We start from the raw sequence: 8,795 nt of genomic DNA, 5'->3' as shown, positions 1-8,795 counted from the left end.
GCCCGCCCGCCCACAGGGTGGGGAGCGGACGCCTGGGTTCCGCTCCAAGGACTAGGCTGATAAGTGGGAACCCAGGTGTCCCGCGGTGTTCTGGGGCTGGAGTGCAGGAGCCGGGGTGCCGGGCCACGGGATGGCAGAGTGGCCAACCAGAGGGTCAGAAAGGCTCTTCAGTGGTGGCTGACCAGGGGAGACCTTCCCCCTGGCCCTTGCCGTGCCCTGAAGAGTCCCGTGGAAGGTGAGTACTATGTCAGCAACAAGGGATGAGTCCCAGACTCTTAGTGACCACAGGGACCTCTAGGGTCCCCTCAGGCATCTCCTTTTCCACCCTCCCTACATCTAAGTGCTGCCCAACCCCGCCTTTGAGTCCTTTTGGGTTCTTAGGGATATTGACCCAGCAGGGATGCAGTGACCTTTTGTCCTTGAGTCTGGCATTAGGGCATCCCTTCCCCTCCCAGCCCCAATTTCCTGGAACCCTGCCCCCCTGTGACTCAAGTGGGGGACACAAAATTGCAGGAAGCTGCCATCCAGGGCCTCCACCCCCTACCCTGTCATCCAGTGACGTATGTTTCCCTGGGGGTGGTAGGTCAGCAGATAGATTCAGCAGTCGGGACTGAGGCGGGACTGCCCACTGGGGAGAGCTTAGAGCACTAGCAAGAGAATGGAGACAGGGAAACCACAATTCCCAGAATGCAGATGGTGCACACCAGCATTCTCCAGACACCTCAGAGAGTAGTGCATGCTGGGATTTGTAGTTCCAAGACATCTGTGGGCTGGAGAAAGGCCATGGGCTGGGGCATCTGGATCTACAGGGGTCCAAGCCTTGTGGGTTTGAGACCACAGAGACCAAGAGAAACTGCAAGAAAGAAATGGAAGTTGAGAGACAGGACAGGCAGAGAGTAGGAGGGGCAGACAGGCAGGCAAACAAACATAGATTTGTGTTGGCTGGATTTCTTTGGAAAGCAGTGGAGGATAGATTGGGGTGGGCCTGGATGGGGGGGGTGGGGTGGCTGGCGGATCAACCGGAAGGAAGGGGTGTGCTGTGAGCTCTGGGGTCACACCAAGAAGGTAGGGTCTGCCAGGTTGGAGGGAGGAGGGTGAGGGGGCTTTGTAAACTTGGACGCCTGAGCTCCTAGAGTTTTGTTGCCCATCTCAGCAAAGGGGCAGGTGAGGGGCAGAAACATGAGGTTTGTGCTGAGTCTGACCTGGCCCCGAGACCCTGGAGCCTGAGACCCCACCCCACTTGCCCCCCCTTTCCCTTGAGGCAGGAGATGGCATCCAGGCCACTCCTCTTAGACATTTTTACCCCCAATGGCTGAGGCAACAGACCCCATTTCTGGTTCCCATTCAGCCGCCACCTACATGTGCATGACTTTTTCCAGATCCCAGTTAATGGAACTGGCTGACCCCCTCAGGGAGAAGGTGGTGACAGGCGTCAGATACGGAGGTCCTGCTGACCTTTTGCCTGCACCACTGACCACCGCCCCTCCCTGACCTGGGGGCTTTTGACCTGGGGGCTCCCCTCCCCTCTGTGTTCCACACTGCTGTCAAATTCACCTCAAAAGCAGGGCTTACCTCATGCTTTGGCTCACCCTGAAATCTTTAATCGAAGGCCAAGGCCACTTCAACACATTGGCCCGGCCCCCAATTTCCCAAGCGCGTTGCTCACACCCTCTGTTTTAGACAAATGGGCTTCCTCACGGATTCCCAAACAGCACTGTGTTTTCCTGCCGCTGGGCCCTTGCCTATACCGACCTCTCCCTTTGCCCTCTGACTAAATGGAACCTTTCTTCCTCTTCCCTGTGGCTCAGCCTGGGCAGTTCTGGGTGTGTCCTGCCCAGCTCTCCCTTCAGGAGACAACTTGCTGCGGGAGGTTCAGGTGGCGGGCGGCTCCAGCTGCAATGTCTTCAGAATCTGCCCAGCGTGCAAGCCAAGGCCCGTGCTCCCCCAGAAGCTCAGAGCGTCACTGAGCCTCAGGAGGCACACGGGCTCACCGCGCCTGCCCAACGGGGCTCCTCTGGGCCGTCTTTCTGCAGAGCTCCCGCTGGCCTGGCAGAGAGCTTCGCGGAGCTCACTCTGGTCTGAGGCTCTCCCCACCGGACCCTGCTCCTTCCCTCCCTCCTTTCATAGATGTCAGGCCTGCTTCCCATTCCAGACTTTCCCTGCCTCCCTGTCATCGTTCACAGGCATTGCCCCCGTCAGTCTCTTATGCCTCTAACTCCTTCTCAAGGTGCTTCCAGAGGGCTCTGTCCATACACAGCCCCGGTACCCTTCCCCTGGGAGGCCTTGCTCAGCACCCCCCTCCATGCTCCCCAGGCCCCGGAGCATCACGTGCTTGGTTCCTCCTGGGGTGGTTTTGGGGCAGTTTGCTCTGCGTCTGGAATTTCTCTCCTAAATGACCATGTGTGCTCTGGAATAACAGATCAAGTGCTGCTCATGTGGGATCCTGCTGGGCCCCAGGACCCTGCACAGAGTAGGTGCTTTGTGAACACTGGCTTGTTTCACCGCAAATGTGTGTTCTGGGCCACCGAGAAGGGAGTTGGCCGAGGCTAGACCGGTCTGTGTGGGCAAAAAGAAGGGGTCCGGCTGGTGAAGGTGATGGCCCCAAGAGGGGGCATTCTCTGGCCACAGGGGGGTTGGGGACAATTCAGCACAGCTTTACTGGTGGCAGGGGCCAGCTAGTCCTAAATTGGTGTTGATCTGGGCCCAAGGAGCCACCACCTGGGTTTTAGGAAGAGGAGGAGAAAGTCGAAGTACAGACCAAGTTGAAGGTGGAAGCTTTCTCTACGGGGACTTTTCCTCCTCCCACTTGTCCTGGGGCTGTGGCCACACTGTGCCAAGTGTCCTAATTGCCATCAAGGGACTGTGGCATTCCTGATAGTTTTGGGTTCTTCTGCCTCTGGGAGGGCTTCCTCTCCCTCCGCAGGACCCTGCCCAGCTCTCTGTCTTCCTTGCTCTTGGTCAGCCATCCTGCTGGGCATTAAGGCTTCTGCATCCCAGTGGCTGAATGCTCTGCTCAGTAGTTGCCTTTTAAAGAATAATTTCTGAAAAAAATTTTTTTAAGACTACAGATTTGAAGTCCCACGGATAGGGAAGAACTTTAACGTTAAATGGTGGGACTTCAAGCTGGCAAGGGCTTTGGAGAGGATCTTTGGGAACCTAGTCCCTTGGTCTCTGACAGCGCCTGTGTCTTCTGCCACTGGGGAGGCTGGCCTAGACACCAACCCCCATCGGCCCTGGTAGATGAGGGCGACAGACCCTCTATGGGTGAGTATCCAGGACCCTGGTTCCTGCTCCCTCGGAGGATGGCGAACCTTGCTCCAGCCTCCCTTTCAGAGCACAGAGCTGGGCAGTGCTCGAGGTGGATGCTCTGACCTTGGGGGAGGGGAGGCCTTGGCCACAGGGGTGTGTGTAGGGCTGTGGGGGCTGTGGAGGTTGGCGGGTGATGGGAGCGGAAGGCCCTGGCTCTTTATAGCCCAACCCGGGGTTGTTCAGTGTGAGCTGGAAGTGCCCCACCCTCCCCACTATGAGCAGCTTCCTTCCTGCCTGCTGGCAAGGCCTGGGTGGGGAGCGAGGGGACAGAGGGGAGGGAGGGGGGAAGTGGGCAGAGGGGAAGGGATCAGCCCTCTTTGACTCAGGATATAACTCATGCTGCATTGTGAGATCGGGCCCAGAAAGGTTTGCTCAGCTTCTAGATTGGGCATTTGGGGAGAGGCTTTGGGCAGGGTCTGGGTGTCTAGGGCTCAGGCAGTGGAAGGCGCTGCCTGTCTGAAAGGGACTCCTAGCTGGCACTGTGGAGCCATCCAGCAGCCCCGGCCCTTCTTGAGGCAGCCACATGGGGGCAGCAGAGAGCCAATGAGAAGAGATTGGAGCAGAGGCCAGAGCCCTGACACCCTGAGACAGACAATGAGACCAGGGTGAGTGAGGGCTAGTGTGGCCTGTGCCTGGCACGTTGGGCTGGTGAGTCAGCCCCGCCCTCTAGGACCCTAAAGCGATGTTCACTAAGCCTGAAATTCCTGACGATGACTCTGATCAGCCCACCTGACAGGACCCGGGGTACCTTCCCTTGAGGAACCTCCCTGCTTCTGCACAGACCACTCGGGGTGTGGTGTACTGAAGACACAGAGAGCCAGCCCCATGAGGCAGTTGCTGGGGAGGCGTGGGAAGCAGTGCAGGGGCCCCAGTCCCACAGGGGGCTCCGAGGGCAGATGGCCCCTGTTCTGGACACTCTTCTGCCTCTTGGTCCTCAGCCTGGTAGGAAAGTCCTGGGGCCAAGAGGCTTTGAGAACCCTAAGTCCTTGCTCTGGGGTGATGGGTGGATGCTGGCCCATGGGAGCTCCTGGGGAGCTGCACTAATTCCTGAGGCCTTGATTGTCCTGAGGGTTAGACTCTGCCTTCTGGACCACATCCTGAGCAGATCCTGTGCCTGTGGGGTGTATGTGTGTGTAAGTTATATGTGCGTGTGCATGGGTGTGAGTGTGTATATGTTTGAGTGTGTATATGTATGTATGTGTGAGTGTGACTGTGCATGCATGTATGCATATGTGTGTGCGTGTGTGTAAACACACACGTGCATGTGTCCCTGGGCAGTGTGTCCTGAGGCTCACTCCTTCACTGGCCTCCTCATCTGGTCCTGCCCCTCCAAAGCTAGTTTGGACCAAGAACACCTCTGTGGATATGAATGCTGTCACATCCATGGGGACTTGAAATTATCTTCCATTCTTAAGATCCAGAGTGAAAATGAGGAGTTTTTAGGTTCAGGTGGAGGTCTCCCAAATGATGACTATGGGGGCCCCTGTCTCAGGCCATGGGGGCCCTACATAGAAGGTCCCAGTTGTCAGGGATCAGTCTGACAGGCCCTGCCCCGCCTCCTTCCTCCTTTCCCCCTCCTCTCTCTTTCAATCCCTCTGGCTGGCTCAGTTTCCTGGTGTGGTTGCTGTGGTGCTGGGTCTCTTGGGAACCAGGGCTTTGAGCATCGAGTGTGCCCAGCCTGGAAATTCCATAGCAACCATCACCGGGGATTGGCTGGGCAGAAACCCTTCCCCTGTGTCTCAGGTGCTCGGGGAGGGGCCAGACCCTCTCTCCAAACTGGGGTGGGAGGAGAGGCCTTTAGATCCCTGTACTGATTTGTAAGATGTGGAGACCCTGACCCCAAACCCTGATGTAACTTCAGTTGTTGTGTGGTCTTTTTCCTGCTCTCCCAACTGGATCATAGCCCCTTGACTCCCAATGACCAGCAAGTGAGATGTTCCTGGTATGTTTGCTGCTGATGGTGATCTTGACTTTTCTGTTGTCTGGTGTTCTAACTCCAGCCTAGGCTGCTGAAGGACTGGCGGACTCCAGTTCCTAACAGGGGTGGGGAACCTTTTTCCTGCCCAGGGCCATTTGGATATTTCTAACACCATTCGCGGGCCACACATAATTATCCACTTAAAAATTAGCCTGCTATATTTGGTCAAACATCTAATGAACTCACCCCCAATGCCTTGACAGGGCCAGACCAAATGATTTCATGGGCCTTATACAGCCCTCTGCCTGGTGGGCTGTGTGGTCCCCACCCCTTGGGAGGATCCTGATTTAGATGGTGTTCTGCCTCGTGGATCCAGAAGGGGGAGCTCTCTAAGCCTTTCTTTTTCCGGGGAGAAAGAGTCCTCTCTTCCTGGACATTCTGAGTCCATGAACTGTGACTGGCCTCTGCGCTTGCCTTTCCACCGTCACCAGCTTTATCTTCCTACAGGAAGGCTCAACGCTGGGATGCTATTCTCCAGAGGGACAGAGAGGAGGTGTCCTGACCTCTGTTCTCAACTCAGTCGAATTCTCCCTAAACCCCGCTCCTTGCGAAGGTTCCACCCTTTCCAGCCTTAAAATGGTCTCTTCCTTCTCTGAAGTCAAAACGTTCATGGTCTGCACCACTTGTTGGTATTTGGGATTTAGGCACTTCTCTGTTGGCTGCCATGAATTGTATTTGGCTCTTGTAATATTGTCTTCATGTGTGAGCATCTTTTCTTCCCAACTTATTGCAAACTTTTTAAGGCCCAGGGCCTGGATTGTATGCCTCATATTGCCCTATGGGTCCCACCCAGCTTGGGGCACATGGAAAGTGGTGGGTCACTGTGAGTAGATTGAGGAGATGATGGACTGGGGGACCTGGTGGACCTGAGTTCTCTTTTCTGGCCCTTCATGTTGGCTGCTGATCCATGGGGTGGGGTAGCTACCTGCAGGATATGGGACCAGTATTGGGTTAGCATCCATATGCTCACCCCTGACCCAGGTTGGGGCAGGTTCTGAATTCTGCCTGATGAACTTAGCAGAATGAGCAGGGTCGGTTCTGCAGAGCTGAGGTAGCCACCTCTGTATTTAGAGCTCTGTGGGTCTGCAGGGCTCTGAATTTTTTTGATATAAAAATAGGAAAATGCTGCCTTTTGGCTCTAGTATTTCATAAAGCAACAGAAACCCCCAAGGGAAAGCCCACGGCTTGCAAGTGTAAAGTTCAGGGGAGGAGTTAAATCTTTTTCTTGATGGCTTGGGTGGGGGTGGAGGGGAAGGCACATTCTGGACATATGGAAGTGAGAACTCGGGCTTCTTAGCACCGATTGGCAAAGCAAGCTCTTTTTAAAATTTTTATTATTTATTTATTTTTAATTGTTGATAGTATTACAATGTCTCCCATTTCCCCTTTCTTTCTCCCCAAAGCATATGCTGCTTCCTGGAGCTACCGTCCAGTTCCAAAAGTATTTTCTTGGTTCGGGGTGACTGTCTAACTCACTGTGTTCCAAGGACGCCCCAGTCTTAATCACCTGAGTGGCCCTCTCTGGTTTCCTGCCCAGCTTGGCAAGAAGGGCTTTCAGCACCTCGGACAGGGACAGAGCTCCAGCCCTGCTGGACCTGAGCTGGGATTTCCTTCCAGGCCAGCTACCCCGCAGGGTGGCACCAAAGAGGGGTTTGCCTCAGTATTTTTTCAGTCCCTCATAGACACCCTATAGTAACGTGTGCTAGTCTCTCTTACACTCGCGTTCCCCTTCCCATCAGTGACTCCTATGTAGTAATTCTAGAGCTTCAACTCGCTAAGTTCTGGAGAGCTCCTTCCGGTGTCTGAGGAGGCTGAGCCTCATCCTTAAATCTATTGAGTTCTCAGACACTTGGGGGTAGTAGATGTGTGGGAGGACTCCTGCTGGGATCTTGCTTTAGGAAGATGCTCACTCCCTCTGTGCCTGAGAAAACCCTTCCCATCCAGGAGGGCCAGCCGTCCTGGGAAGCCCTCCTGGCTGCCCCGGGGAACTCAGAGCCCACCTCCTCCAGACCCCCTGCACGTACTGTCAGTTAAATTGTTTTCATGACATTTCATGCCCATTAGATCCCTCTCCCCCGTTAGATTATGAACTCGTGCAGGTGGACTCCATACCACATGTCTTCGTTCAGAAGACCCTCCAGTGAAGAGCACACCGCAGAGGGGAGTGGGAGATTGAGGAGTCTGAGGGTCTTCTCACATGTCATTAAGGCTCTCCCAGTCCACTTTTAAAATTCTGAAATAGATATGTAGGATGGACCAGGGTGCTATCTGTGGAGTAACCATTGGCCTCAAGGGCACCTAGAATCCCTGAGCAGAGACAGGAGGTGGAGGTGGAGATGAGTATTGAGGGAAAATGGAGGAAGCATTGATGGGTGGAAAATATGATTGTGTAACATTAAGAAATCATTCACTGTTGGGGCTGAAAGGAATCTGAGAGATCAGCTTGTTGGGTCTCCTCATTTTACAGGTATAAGGAAAGTGACATTTAGAGATCCTTCTAAAGTTACACAACAAGCAGGCCCTTTTACGTCACCTCTAACCTGGCCCAAGTCTTCAACATCTCTCTCCTGGACTACTGCATAGCTCCGTGTGGCAGATTTTATTTTTTTCCAACATGGTTGTGCCAACAGACCCCGTCACACATGCTTTTCTTATACTATGTCAGAGACACTGCTCCATTGAGAGGTGGAATCTATGTTTCTCTCTTTGAATCTGATTGGCCATGCTTATGACAGAAGTTATTTTATGCAACTTTTGAGGCCGAGTTATTAAAGGTGGAACAGTTGCTGCCTGGACCTCTCTTGGGACACTTGCCCTTGGCACCCAGCCACCATGCTGTGAGGAAGCCAGGCAGCCACGAGGAAAGGCTTCGTGTAGGCGTTCTGGCCCCAGTCCTAGCTGAGGTCCCAGCTGATGGCCAGCATCAGCCACCAGACGTGAAGAGTGAATGAGCCTTTCAGTCCTGAGTTGAGGGGAACAGACACAAGTGGTTCCTGCTGCACCTGCCCAAATGGCAGACCCATGAGCAGAATGAATGCTGCCATTGATTTAAGTCATGGGATTTGGCATAGCTGTCAGGCAGCAATAGTAACTGAAACACATCGTGTCTGCCTGTTTCTCCAAACTATTTTACATGTTTCAGTAACTCAACAGACCTTTATTAGTACCGACTGCATGCTAGGATCTGTACAAATACACACATGATTTCTATGTTTGTGGACAATACATTTCAGTTGCCACTATTGTTTTTGGCTTTTTGGCACACAGAATAAAAACCAAACTCCTCAGTCCTCCACTAAGGGCTCCAGTCTCTATGCCTTTGCTCATGTTGTCCCTTCCACCTGCTGTGCTTCTGTCCTGCCTCATCCTGACCTTCGACCTTCCGGGACCTGCTCCAGAGCTTCCTCCCCTCGCCAGGCCCTCCTGCACCCCTCCCGTGAATGTAATCAACACTTCCTGGTAACCCACAGTTCTGCCTGCCCACCGCCTCTCTCAGCCTCAGTAGCCT

The 8,795-nt window shown here is 54.1% G+C and overlaps 1 protein-coding gene across 3 annotated transcripts in view; it reads left to right on the top strand.

Moving 5' to 3' along the window:
- Position 1: 1 nt before the first annotated feature.
- Positions 2–8,795, top strand: part of KCNH2 (potassium voltage-gated channel subfamily H member 2) — a 44,734-nt gene continuing 35,940 nt past the window's right edge. The window contains exon 1 of one of the 3 annotated variants that reach the window (XM_079786118.1): positions 2–235. The gene's annotated coding sequence lies outside the window, so the exon portion shown is untranslated. The remainder of the gene's footprint in view (positions 236–8,795) is intronic. The other 2 variants (XM_079786120.1, XM_079786119.1) reach the window with 2 other exon arrangements.

Source organism: Cnephaeus nilssonii (genome assembly GCF_951640355.1).
Source record: "Cnephaeus nilssonii genome assembly, chromosome: 12".
NCBI lineage: Eukaryota > Metazoa > Chordata > Mammalia > Chiroptera > Vespertilionidae > Cnephaeus > Cnephaeus nilssonii.
This window is presented reverse-complemented; position numbering and strand designations above follow the sequence as displayed.